Below are 15,055 nucleotides of genomic sequence, written 5' to 3' on the forward strand. Positions count from 1 at the left end.
ATCTCATCTGCAGTTGCTGTCTTTGCTTCAGAACATTTTGTACCAAGTATTGACACAGACTTCTCCTTGATTCTCCAAAGACTAGGTACCTTTTATGAGGAATAGGCTTAAAATTTTGAGAATACCAGAGGGTGGGTACAGCACAGAAACAAAAAGAACTGAAATTTTGTATCAGAATTCACAATTCTGAAGGTCCCAATCATTTCTTATCACAGATAATTTCTTACTGGCTTTCATCTCCTTAGGACTCAACTAGAGGAATGGATATAAGTAAAATGGATATATACTACACATTAGTTAAAAGCAATGAACAATTTTGCTAAATTTATGCTAAATTGACATATAGCAATATAAATAGACCTAAAAAGTTAATGCTGAATGAAGAAGAAAATGTGATTTATAAAACAATATCATTTAGGCAGATATTTAAAAACTGCAACTACACCACATGTTTTCGAGGATACGTATATATTTAAATAAAGGTTAGAGAGTGGATTGGAAAGACAGTATATTAAATACACTAGGGATGTGCTTCTCAGAGTTCTGAACTTTAGCCTAGAGACCATTTAGGCTATGCACTCAGTTTACTTTGTAGCTTTGTTGCCCTGGGTCTAATTTTCAACACAGTCTTCCCTGTGGCTACAGGAGACAGCTGAGTCAATAGTGTGCCTTAAGTTGACAGCTGGCTGACCTGATCTTCTCAGTTTCCGTTTTCAGAGCTTTTAAAACAACTGACCAAAGGCAGACAACTCAATAACTCTTACAACTGCAATTGTCCCCATACTATTCAAGTGCCTCCAGCTATTGCATAAGCTGATGTTTCACCTCCATCTGAACCTCATCCCAGTTCACCACCAGTGAGAGTTTTTTCCTGGACCCAAAGGGCTATGTTCTTTATTCTGTTTCACCACCTTCTCTCTTAGAAGCAACAATAAGGGACATCCTTGCCTTATTCCTCTTTGTAAAGGGAATGCTTCTAAAGTTTTAGTTAAGTTTCATGTTGTAACTTTTCTTCTCAATGTATTGTGGAAATAGGTCCATACCAATTAATACTTATATATAACCAATCCTCATTATTGGTGGATTCAGCTACTCATTAAAATTTATCTGTAACCCCCCAAATCAATACTCATAGTGCCTTCATGCTTATTCATGGGCATGAGCAGAGCAGCAAAAAATTTCTCAATGTGTACATTCCCAGCTGAAGTCAAGCAAGGCAATGCTCTGCCTTCTTTTCCAGTTCTCATACTGAAAAGAAGTGCCTTTTTCGCAGTCTATTTAATAGTACATTTTTGTGCTTTTTCTTGGTGACTTCCCTGTTTAAAATGGCCCCTAAGTGTAGTGCTGAAGTGCTATGTAGTGTTTCTAAAAGCAAGAAAGTTATCATGCACCTTATGGAGAAAATATGAATGTTAGATAAGCTTCATTCAGACATGAGTAATAGTGCTTTTGGTCATGAGGTGAATGTTAATGAATCATCGAGGTTTATTAGGTAAGGTTTGTTTGTTTTGTTTTGTTTTTGCGGTATGCCAGCCTCTCACTGTTGTGGCCTCTCCCGTTGCGGAGCACAGGCTCCGGACGCGCAGACCCAGCGGCCACGGCTCACGGGTCCAGCCACTCCGCAGCATGTGGGATCCTCCTGGACCAGGGCATGAACCCGTGGCCCCAGCATCGGCAGGTGGACTCTCAACCACTGCACCACCAGGGAAGCCCTAGATGAGGTATTTGTAAACAGAAAACCACATTTCAAAAATTATGGGCTGATTGGATGATGAAAGTATTGTGAACCAGAGGCTCACAGAAACCCAACCTTATTTCTCCTAGGAGTGATGAGTAACTAGTCACCAATTCAGTGTTTTCAGCAACGTTATAAAACCTAATTCCTGCAAATAACGAGAATCAACTACATATATTAAAATAAAAGAAACATTACATGGGACATACTTCTACTACAAAATAATTTTTTATTATTTATCTGAAACAAACTCTACATATCTAAATTACATCTCTTTAATTATGTTTCCCTGATGGTTTGGATCTCAACAGTTCCTTGTTTTGTAGAATTTGCTTAGACATTTAATGCAGTTATAATCTGTGTTCTATTTAAACTGTACATAAACTTTCATTTTTTTTAAGTTTTTTTAATGTGGACTATTTTTTAAGTCTTTATTGAATTTGTTACAATACTGCTTCTGTTTTTGTTTTTTTTGGCTGCAAGGCATGTGGGATCATAGCTCCCCAACCAAGGATTGAACTTGCATCCCCTGAATTGCAAGGGGAAGTCTTAACCACTGGATGGCCAGGGAAGTCCCTTATTTCATTCTTTTGTCCACTACTATTCTTTAGTGAAAAAAGACTCTCATAATCAGCATTATGACCCACTCTACTGAACATGTGTTGGCATAAAATTGGTAACTGAGAATTGACCTTCCAATTTGATTTGTTGAAGTGCATAATACGATCTTTCCATTCTTCAGTATTACTTAGCATCTCTTCATCAAACTCTAGGTAAAAAAAAATAAAGTTTTTCAAGTAATAAAATCCATTTCAAAAGATAGTCCTGGCAATTTCATAAAAATTACCTACGTCAAATGAGAAATTCTTTTCCATTTTAATGAGGTCCCTCTTAAAAAGTGTCTTGACACTTAACTCTCTAACACCATACACAAAAGTAAGCTCAAAATGGATTAAAGATCTAAATGTAAGGCCAGAAACTATCAAACTCTTAGAGGAAAACATAGGCAGAACACTCTAAGACATAAATCACAGCAAGATCCTTTTTGACCCACCTCCTAGAGAAATGGAAATAAAAACAAAAATAAACAAATGGGACCTAATGGAACTTCAAAGCTTTTGCACAGCAAAGGAAACCATAAACTAGACCAAAAGACAACCCTCAGAAAGGGAGAAAATATTTGCAAATGAAGCAACTGACAAAGGATTAATCTCCAAAATTTATAAGCAGCTCATGCAGCTCAATAACAGAAAAACAAACAACCCAACCCAAAAATGGGCAGAAGACCTAAATAGACATTTATCCAAAGAAGATATACAGATTGCCAACAAACACATGAAAGAATGCTCAACATCATTGATCATTAGAGAAATGCAAGTCAAAACTACAATGAGATATCATCTCACACCAGTCAGAATGGCCATCATCAAAACATCTAGAAACAATAAATGCTGGAGAGGGTGTGGAGAAGAGGGAACACTCTTGCACTGATGGTGGGAATGTGAATTGGTACAGCCACTATGGAGAACAGTATGAAGGTTCCTTAAAAAACTACAAATAGAACTACCATATGACCCAGCAATCCCACTACTGGGCATATACCCTGAGAAAACCATAATTCAAAAAGAGTCATGTACCAAAATATTCACTGAAGCTCTACTTACAATAGCCCGGAGGTGGAAGCAACCTATGTGTCCATCATCCAATGAATGGATAAAGAAGATGTGGCACATATATACAATGGAATATTACTCAGCCATAAAAAGAAACGAAATTGAGCTATTTGTAATGAGGTGGATAGACCTAGAGTCTGTCATACAGAGTGAAGTAAGTCAGAAAGAGAAAGACAAATACCGTATGCTAACACATATATATGGAATTTAAGAAAAAAAATGTCATGAAGAACCTTATGGGTAAGACAGGAATAAAGACACAGACCTACTTGAGAATTGACTTGAGGATATGTGGAGGGGGAATTGTAAGCTGGGACAAACGAGAGAGTGGCATGGACATATATACACTACCAAACGTAAGGTAGACAGCTAGTGGGAAGCAGCCACATAGCACAGGGAGATCAGCTCTGTGCTTTGTGACCGCCTGGAGGGGTGGGATAGGGAGGGTGTGAGGGAGGTAGATGCAAGAGGGAAGCGATATGGGAACATGTGTATATGTATAACGGATTCACTTTGTTATAAAGCAGAAACTAATGCACCATTGTGAAGCAATTATACTCCAATAAAGTTGTAAAAAAAAAGAATTCCTGAGTCGAACGTATGACTAATTTGTTTATTGATAATTTTCACTTGAGGTAATCAGTTAGATATCCTATCTTCACTAGGTGACTAGACTCTGCAGGAAACTTCTGCCTGAGCTCTCCTGAAACCAAGTTTCAGCGCATGCACATCAGCACAAATAACAGCAGTTTCATTCAGAGATGATGAATCATGTCTTCAGGCAAATAAGGACATTGGGAAGCTTGTTCCTGGATGTTCCTTTGAATTACCTTTCTCCTGTTGCCTTATATTATTTGCCTTTATTAAAAGCATTATATGATTATGCTCAAAAAAATTAGAAATAAATATATTTAAAAAATAAAAGTAAAAAATAAAATTAAAAGATAAAAAAATTTAAAAAGTAAAAATTTCCCTGGTGCCTCCGCTATTATTGTCCTTGCACCCACAGAGAGCTACAGTCAACCCCTGACTCCCCAGGAGGCCCTGCAAGACCTCTAGGTAGGTCTCTGGACCTGCTTTGTCGGACCCACCTCTGCGTGTGTTCCTCTCATCAGCTTCTGATCCTGAAGCTGGCCTGGAGCATGTGTGCTAGTGTAAGCCATCTGGGGTGCAGGCTTCCATGGGCATGGCACAAACCACTGGGACCTGCATGGCCAAAGGAGGCTTTGGAGGGGGATGGCTCACAGCCCACTGGGGCCTGCATGGCCAAAGGAGGCTTTGTTGGGGGCAGCACGCAGGCCACCAGGACCTGTGCTGCCTGGCGGAGGCTTTGACTGGGGTGGGGGTGGGGTGTTCCTGGTATTTGTTTTGGATATATCTCATATCTTTTTTGGTGCCTCTGTCCTCTTTTACTTTCTTCTTTTGTGTTAAATAGATATTTTCAAGTGAGGAATAAAATATGCATTTTAAGTTAAAAAACAATTTCAGATTAATGTTAACTTAATTCCAATATTACACAGAAACTGTTCAAATATGTTTCTCTTCCTACCCCCTCCTTTGTGCTATTTTACTGTAAAGTATATCTTTAACATTATGAGCCCAACAATGTTTTATAATTGTTTCAGGATACGTGCTGCTGAAGTGAGCACTATAATTATTGTTTTATGCAGTTGTTTTTAAAATTATTTGAGGAGAAAAGGGTATGCATCATATCAATAGAATAAAGGATAAAAACCACTTAATCATTTCAGTAGACACAGGCATTTGACAAAATTCAATGTGATAAAAGCACTCAAGAATCTATGAATACGGCTTCCATTGTGGTGCAGTGGTTAAAAATCTGCCTGCCAATGCAGGAGACATGGGTTCCAGTCCTGGTCCAGGAAGATCCCACATGCTGTGGAGCAACTAAGCCCATGCACCGTAACTATTGAGCCAGCGCTCTAGAGCCCGTGAGCCACAACTACTGAAGGTCATGTGCCTAGAGCCCATGCTCCACAACAAGAGAAGCCACCGCAATGCGAAGCCTGCACACCACAATGAAGAGTAGCCCCCACTCGCCACAACTAGAGAAAGCCCGTGACCAGCAATGAAGAACAAGTGCAGCCATAAATAAATAAATAAATAAATAAATAAATAAATAAATAGAAGGAAACTATGAATACAGGGAAGCATCCTCAGCCTGATAAACAGCACCTATGAAAATTCATGTTTAACATGATCCTGAAGGGTAAGTGACTGGATGATTTCTACCTAATGTCAGGAACAAGACAAGGATGTCTGTGCACATCATTTTCCTTCAACATTGTACTGAATGTTCTAGTCAGGGCAATTTAGACAGGGAAAAGTTATAAAAGGCATCTGTATTGAATAAGAAGAAGTAGAACTATATCCATTCACAGATGACATGAAATTATGTACAGAAAATCTCAAGGAATCCAATAAAGCATTATTAAAACTAATAAATGAGTCCAGCAAGGTCATAGGATACAAGATCAATAAATAAAAATCAATTGTATTTCTATGCACTTTAAATGAATAATCTAACAATGAAAATAAGAAAACAATTCAATTTATGATAACATTGAAAGGAATCAAATTCTTAGGTTCAAATTTCACAAAAACAGTGGAAGACTTGTATACTGAAAATAACAAAATATCATTGAAAGAAATTAGAGGGTCTAAATAAATGGAAAAATATCCCATGTTCATCAGAAGATGAACAGTATTGTTAAGATGACAGTACTCTCCAAATTAATCTAATGATGCAATGGAATCCGCATCCAAATCCCAGCTGGCTTCTTTGTAGAAACTGACAGGCTGATCCTATAATTCATGTAGAATTGTAAGGGACCTTGAATAGTCAAAACAAGCCTGAAAAAAAAGTTGGAGGATCCATATTTCTCCATATAAAAGCTTACTACAAAGCAATGGTAATGAAGATGGGGGAAGGGTAAAGGCATACAGGTAGATATCTAAAACAGTAGAATAGAACTGAGCATTCAGAAACTCATAGGTCCATACTCAACTGATTTTTGACAAGGGCATCAAGGCCATTCAATAGAGAAAGAGTAATTTTTTCAATAAGTGATGTTGGAACAACTAGATTACCACATGTAAAAGAATAAAATTGGACCTTTACCTCATAACTTATACAAAAATTAACACAAAATGTATCAAAGACCTAAATGCTAAGAGCTAAATCTATAACACTCTTAAAAGAAAACATGGGGGTATAGCTTCAGGATCTCAGATTTGGCAATATATCCTTAGACATGACATCAAAAGAATAAGCAATAAAAGAAAATAAATTGGGCTTCCTCAAAACTAAAAGCATTTGTGCTTCAAAGGACACTATCAAGCAAGTGAAAAGGCAATCTCAGAATGGAAGAAAATATTGGTAGATCATATATCTGATAAGGGCATTGTATATAGAATATGTAAAGAACTCTTACAACTCAATAATAAAAAGGCAAAGAACCCAATTTAAAAATGGGTGAAGGATCTGAATAGACATTTTTTCCGAGGAAGATATACAAATGACTGAGAAGCACATCAAAAGATACTCCACATACTTTCAAGATTCTCTCTTTGTCCTTTGGCAGTCTGACTGTGATGTGTCAAAGTGTTGTAACATTGATTATATCCTATTTGAATTTCATTGACTTCTTGGGTGTGTAGATTCATGTTTTTCATCAGATTGAGAAATTTCAACCATTATTTCTTCAAATATTTTTTCTGCCCTTTTTTCTCTTGCTTCTCCTCTGGGACTTTCATTACACGTTGGTTGATATGCTGAATGGTATCCTACAAGTCTCTGAGACTCCATTCATTATTTTTTTTTCATCCCTTAACTTTCTGTTCTTTAGACTGAATAATCTACATTGATCTACACCAAATTCAGCTGATCCTTTCTTCTGCAGCCTCAATTGTGCTGTTGAGACCCTCTAGTAAAATTTTCATTTCAGTTATTTTACTTCTCAACTCCAGAATTTCTATTTGGTTGTGTGTGTGTGTGTGTGTGTGAATTTTTGTCAAGCTTTCATTTAACTCTTTAAATATGGTTTCACTTAGTTCACTTAGTTCTTTAAACATATTTCTAATACCTATTTGATGTCTCTATGAATTGCACCCAATATCTGGGCTTCCTTAGGGACAGTTTCTATTGACTGCCTTTTTATCCTGTGTATAGCCACACTTTCCAGTTTATCTGCACGTCTTATTTTTGTTGTTGTTGAAAACTGGACATTTTAGATAATATATTGTTCTGATACCACCTCCTGGGGTTGTTGTCATTTCTGGCTTCCTAGGGATTACCTTGGGTCAGCATAGTTTAGTAGTCAGTCAGATTGAATGCTGCTGAAACCGCACTCCTTCTTGAATGTGACTCGAACTCAGCCAAAACTCAGATTGGGACTTGAACCCATGATCCCTGACTTAGGAGACGACTCACACCCACTGTCTTTTAATTGAAACTGCTCACCTGGTGTCAGGACTTATTGAAGCTCAGGTTCTTTTTTCTCAATGCAGAAAGAATTCAGTGTGAGGCAAAGTGATTGGCAAAGAGTGAGCTTATTAGCATAGGATGCTTGTGAGAGATACAAATGGGCAGGCAAGGGAGCACAGCAGCCCCAAGAACAAAGCAGGCTATGTTTTTATAATCAAAGAAAAAGTGGGGAGGGGAGAAGACCACCTTCTTCCTCATTTTGTGGTAGATATCAAGGCTTACATCATTAGTTCCTCCTTTGGCCCTATATGGTCTAAATGGGACTGTCATGGTACTAGTTAAACATACGTATATTAGCAGAGGGGTGGTAACATATACTAAAATATGGTACTTCATATCAGGTTTCAGTATAATGTCCCCTTTCACCTAGTTTTTTTTCCCCTTTCACCTATATTCCTGCCTTGGCCACATGCAGAAATGCTACTCTTCAAGAACCATTAACTCCCTGAATTCATGTAACAAGATTCAGAACCCATATCTACTGTCTTGCATTTTAATTATCAGGACTTGTGGCTTGAGTGTGCCTGGTGCTTGAATGTGCCTGGTCTTCCTTCAAGTAGTGTAGATTGTTGCTAGGTTACTGGATTCTTTTCTTGCATGGTCATTAGCTTACAACAGTCTTGCAGACTCCCTTAAAATTCTCTCTCTGTCTTCAATCCTCCAGTGGGATATTCAAATTAACCATTTAATTACCCTACTCTATCACTTTGAGTTGGTTAGGCTTCCATTCAGTGCAAAGGTGATCTATGTATGGGTTAGGGAATGCATTCAAAATTCAGGGAGTTAACAAGTCTGCCTGGGCTTTCACTTCTTGCTTGCACAGGGTCTAAATGTCAGTCAGATATGAACAGTAGACTGGGGTCCTCTCTGGTGTTTCCTGTGTGTGAATGTAGGCCTACCCGTGTGCACAGCGTTCCAAATCAGCAGGAAAAAGTCAGAGTTTTCATATCCTTATTTGAACTGTCTTATTCCCTTCATTTTAAACTTTTGGCTGGTCTCTTGCTTGCCCATATTGTTATTACAGCCTTAGGCAGCTTCCGTGTTGGCCTTTGACTGTTTGCTACCAAGCACTATTGTTTTTAACAGAGCTGTGGACATGGGGCTTTTCCTTGGAACTCCAAATCATATCAATCCCTTCTGGCACCAGCAAGGTCTATAATACCATGTTGCTGAGTCGGGGAAAGTGAGGATGGAACAAGTTCCAAGTTAAAATGTCACAGACCCTATTGTTCTTACCGAGGCTCAGTAGTTTTTCTTGAATAAATGTTTCTCAACTTGTATACCTTTAGTTAATTTCCAGAGTTCTGAAATGGTTGTTTCTAGTAATTCATCAGTTTTCTAGTTGCTTCTTTTGGAGAAAAGATGTGTCAAGGTCTTCTATCTGTTCTTCTGGAAACTCTTCATGAGTATAATTAAAATTTTTCTAATATTTATGGTTAAAACATAAAAAGAACAGGTAAAATTAATATTAAATTGTTTTATTTAATGCAATATATCAAATTATCATTTAAACATGTAACTTATATAGTTTTTCCAGCTTTATTGAGATATAATTGACATATAACATCATGTAAGTTTACGTTGTACAGTGTGATGATTGCTACAAGTATATATTGTGAAATGATTGCCACAATAAGGTTAGTTAACACTTTCATCACCTCATATAGTTACCATTATTTTTTGTGCAGTGAGAACATCTAAGATCTACTCTCTTAGCAACTTTCATGTATACAATATGGTATTGTTAACTACAGTCACCATGCTGTACATTAGGTCCAGAGAACTTATGTACCTTATAACTAGAAGCTTGTACCATTTGACAAACATCTCCCCATTTCCCCTACTTCCCAGCCCCTGGCAACCACCAAGCTACCTTTTTTTTTTCTGTGAATTTGGCTTTTGTACAGTCCATATAAGTGAGATCATATAGTGTTTGTTTTTCTCTGTCTGACTTATTTTACTTAGTTAATGCCCTCAAGATTCATCCATGTTGCAAATGGCAGGGTTTTCTCCTTTATTACAGCCAAATAATATTCCACTGTACATATATCAAATTTTCCTTATTCATTTAAATTTTGAAGGACACTTAGGTTGTTTCTATGTCTTGGCTATTTTGAATAATGCTGCAATGAACATGGAGGTGCAGATATCTCTTTGAGACAGTGAATTCATTTTCTCCAGATGTATACACAGAAGTTGGATTTCTGGATTATATGGTAATTCTGTGTTTAATTTTTTGAGGAACATCCATAGTGTTTTCCATAGTGGCTGCACCAACTTACATTCCCACCAACAGGGCACAAGGATTCCCTTTTCTCTATATCCTTGCCAACACTTATCTCTCTCACTCTCTCTTTTTTTGATAACAACCATTCTAACAAGTGTAAGGTGATATCTCATTGTAGTTTTGATTTGCACTTCCATGATTAGTGATGTTGAGTACCTTTTCGTGTACCTGTTGACCATGTATATCTTCTTTGGAAAAAAAATGTCTATTCAGGCCCTTTTCCAATTTTTAAAGTGGATTATTTGTTTTTGTTTTTTTTGCTATTGCATTGTATGACTTCTTATGCATTTTGGACATTAACCCCTCATCAGATATATGGCTTCAAACATTTTCTACCATTCAGTAGGTTGCCTTTTTATTTTTATTTTTATTTTTTTTTATTTTTATTTTTATTTTTTTTTTTGCTGTACGCGGGCCTCTCACTGTTGTGGCCTCTCCCGTTGCGGAGCACAGGCTCCGGACGCACAGGCTCAGCGGCCATGGCTCACGGGCCCAGCCGCTCCGCGTCATATGGGATCCTCCCAGACCGGGGCACGAACCCGTATCCCCTGCATCGGCAGGCGGACTCCCAACCACTGCGCCACCAGGGAGGCCTTTTTATTTTGTTAAATTTTGTGTGTCTGGTGCAGAAGCTTTTTAGCTTGATATAGTCTTATGGGTTTACTTTTGCTTCTGTTGCTTGGTGCTTTGGTATCCAATACAAAAACTCATTGCCAAGCCATGCCAGGAAGATTTTTCCTGTAATTTCGTTTAGAAGTCCTATGATTTCAGATCTTACACTTAAGTCTCTAATTCATTCTGTGTTAACTTTTGTGAGAAGTGTAAGAGGGGGGTCCGATTTTATTATTTTGCACGTGAATATCCAGTTTTCACAACACCCTATATTGAGGAGACTATCCTTTCCCCATGAGTGTTCTTGGCTCTCTTGTCAAATATTAGTTGATCATATACATGTGGGTTTATTTCTGGGCTCTTGATTCTGTTCCCATGAGTCTCTGTGTCTGTTTTTGTGCCAGTACCATACTGTCATAATTACTATAGCTTTATTAGTATAGTTTGAAATCAGGAAGTGTGATGTCTCCAGCTTTGTTCTTCTTTCTCAGGATTGCTTTCGCTATTTGGGGTCTTTTGTGGTTCCCTATGAATTTTAGGATTGTTTTTATCTATTTCTGTGAAAAATGCTATTGAAATTTTGATAGAAATTGCATCAAATCTATATGGCTTTAGGTAGTATGGACATTTTAACAATATTAATTCTTCTGATCCATGAACATGGGATATTCTTACATTTATTTGTGTTCTCTTCAATTTCTTTCATCACTGTCTTATAGTTTTCAGTGTAGAGATCTTTCACCTCCTTGGTTAAATTTATTTCTAAGTATTTACTTATTTATTTATTTATTTATTTTGGCTGTGCCTCGTGGCTTGTGGGATCTTAGCTCCCAAACCAGGGATTGAACTCGCACCCTCGGCAGTGAAAGCACAGAGTGCTAACCACTGGACCACCAGGGAATTCCCAATATTTTATTGTTTTTGATGCTATTGTAAATGGGAGTGTTTCATTTGATTATTTTTAGCTAGTTTATTGCTAGTGTATAGAAATGCAACTGGTTTTTGTATGTTGACTTGGTTATATAAATATTATTAATAAAATACATTACATTTTTTAAAATACTGTCTTTGCAATCTGATATATATTTTACACTTACAGCTCATCTTAATTTGGATTAGTCACAATTTAGCATATTGGCTAGGGGCTACTATACTGAGCATGCAGCTCTAACATTTGTTAGAGTAGAGAAAAGCAATTGATTTTTAATATCAATCTTATGTCTGGTCACTTTGTTAAACTCTCTTGTTATGTCTAAATTTCTGTCTTTGGATTCTTTTAGAGTTTCTATATATAAGACCATATCATCTGCAAATAATAATGGACTTGTTTCACCTGTTCCAACCATTACACCACTTATTTTTCTTCTGTTCCTGTGATGTCTAAGACAGTTATAAATAAAAGCAGCAATAGTGGGCAACACTGTCCTGTCTGATTTTACAGGAAATATTTCTAAGATTCTGCCATTAAGATAGATATGTATAACAGGTTTTTGGTAGCAACTTTTCACTAGATTAAGGTGGTTGCCTTCTATTTCTAATTTGCTTAATTTACAAACACACACACACATTCTTGGTAGGCATTTAATTTGCTCTTTATGCTTCTTTTGACATGGTCATATGCTTTTTATAGTAACATAAAAATTATATTTAGATATTCTCTAACTTAAGCTACCTTTGCATTTCTGATAAAACTCTCATATCTATACATTTTGGTCATTGTTGTTTGCAAACTTTTTTTAAAAGGATTTGTGTATCTGTGTCCATGAAATAAATTGGGTCTCTCTCTACTCTCCTTTAATTCATTATCCACACAGAAGTTCTAGTAATCTTTGAAAAATATTAAACTGATTACTCTATATAAGGCTATCAATAATTTTAAATCTTAATTAAAAACAAATCCAAATTCATTACTATGACCTATAAGGCTTTACAAAATCTGGCTGCATCTTATGCTATTCTCCATTGCCTTAAGCTTTTTTCAACACTACTCAGTATTTTTCTGGAGATCCTAGCACATCAAAGCAAGAAAAAGAAATAAATGAATTTCAAAGGAAGAAACAAACTATCATAATTGTGGATGTTAGTGTATATAGGTAGAAAATGCAATATAACCTATAAATTATGAACAAGTCTGATGGATGTAAAATCATGTAAAAAAATCAAATATTTCTATATGCAAGCAACAAATTGTTGGAAAGTTAAATTTGAAGGATGCCATTTTCATTAACATAAAAAATCAGGTAGCTGAGGGACTTCCTGGTGGTCCAGTGGGTAAGACCCCGTGCTCCCAATGCAGGGGGCCCGGGTTTGATCCCTGGTTGGGGAACTAGATTACACATGCCTGCTGCAACTGAGTCCACATGCTGCAACTACAAATCGCATGCTGCCACAACTAAGAAGTCTGAATGCCACAACTAAAGATCCTGCATGCCGCAACCAAGACCCGGTGCAGCCTAAATAAATAAAATAAGTAAATATTTTTAAAAAGTCAGATAGCTGAGAGTAAACTTAACACAATATGCATAAAACCTCTATGGCAAAAATGATAAAAACTTTACTAAGATACCTTTGAAAGACCTAAATAAAGATATACCAAATTCACTGGGTGAAGGACTCAATATTTTTTTTAAAAAACTGCCAGTTCTTTAAACATTGACCCATTAGGTTCAAAGCAGTCACAAGCAAAATCAGAATGAGACTTTTTTTGTACACTGACAAGCTGACTCTAAAAGATCTATGAAACTACAAAGGGCCCAAATAGCCAAGTGACTTGAAGAAGAATAAGGTAGGGGACATGTTCTAATATTATAGTAAGTCTATAGTCATTAACAGAGTATGGTATTGGCACAAAGGTAGGTAAACCAATGGAACAGAATAGAGAGCCCAGAAACAGAAATCTATACGTTGGGTCCCCCAGGAAACAGACCCTGAGACTCTGAGATTTGTGGCAAGAAGTTTATTAAGGAATGTTTTGGGGCATAACACCTCTAAAAATGTAAGAGAAGCAGGGTTGGGTGGAGGTGATCTCCAGCTGATCCTCTTAGGAAATCTAGTTCTGAAGTCACCTTTCACAGTTGTCCCAGTTGAGTCCAGATATTTATGTTCACACATTGACTAGCCATTAGAAGTAGGCTGACACCAGGGAAAGCATGTTACTTCAGATAAGAAGCTTCTTTTGGCTGAAGGCATTTTCTGGAGAGTGAATGAGTTATAAGCCAGCAAAGCCCAGACTTTCTAGCAGCTGGAGGAACGAGTGCCTTGGTCCTGAAGTGGGATCTGGGTAGCACTCTATCCTCTTCTACTACTCAGATCCACCTCCTTCATATAAATCCACTCCATCCAGAACAACTCTTCCAGGATTCTGGTTGTTCTCTTCTCCTGAGGAATAGAGGTAGGCTAGTGGGATGAAGTATATATAGCACCTTCCACTACAGCTGGTTCCCAGGTCACAGCTGGTAACCATGTTCTCCTTCTTCCACAACTGGCTGAAGTGTTTCAGTGCAGCTGACTTTTATGACTCATGTTCACATTGTTCACATACCAGGTAGGAAAATAGAGATTTCACCAAGGGGAAAAGAAAGATTCTCTTCGTCTTTGGCTAGCTCCTTTACTGATCTTGGTGACTCACCTGGTGAAGTAAGTCAGACCTTCAACCCTGTGTGGTCTGAGCCCCTAGTCACTGTGTCCTTCTCAGGTCATCGCTGCTATACTTGTCCATTTACTGTCAAGACTGGAAAATAGAGTCCCAGGAGCACCAAGTGGATCATCTCAGTGTCTAACATGTTCGTCCTGTCTCCATCGTGTAACAGCAATCCTGCCTCCTCCTAATGGTCGGGGTCAGTATTCTGACTCACTCCTTTCCCTCTTGGCACAAGCAGCACAAAGGGAATGGGCAGCAGTCGTAGCTTAAATTTTATGGGACTCTTTCTGTGTCCATGTGGGAGCACTCTCCCTCTGAGAATGAAGACCTCTGGAACAACGGAGCATAGAGTTGTGGGGAAATAGAGCACAAATTCCCCTCATAGCATATTTTTCCCCACCACAGATACCTCTAATACCAATAGGTCAGCCAGCTTGTATAGCCCAAGTGGCAGGGCTGTGTACACCGAAGCCTAGACCTACTACATAGCCATTTCCTGCTCTGAGCTCCATTTCTGAATAACTTCTTCTATGGCAGTGCTGTCACTGGAGGATATTCACCACTGAGCTTCTTGGTGATGCTGGTGACCCTCTCAACAGCA

This window comes from Mesoplodon mirus (genome assembly GCF_964341445.2).
Source record: "Mesoplodon mirus genome assembly, contig: HAP1_SCAFFOLD_1130, whole genome shotgun sequence".
NCBI lineage: Eukaryota > Metazoa > Chordata > Mammalia > Artiodactyla > Ziphiidae > Mesoplodon > Mesoplodon mirus.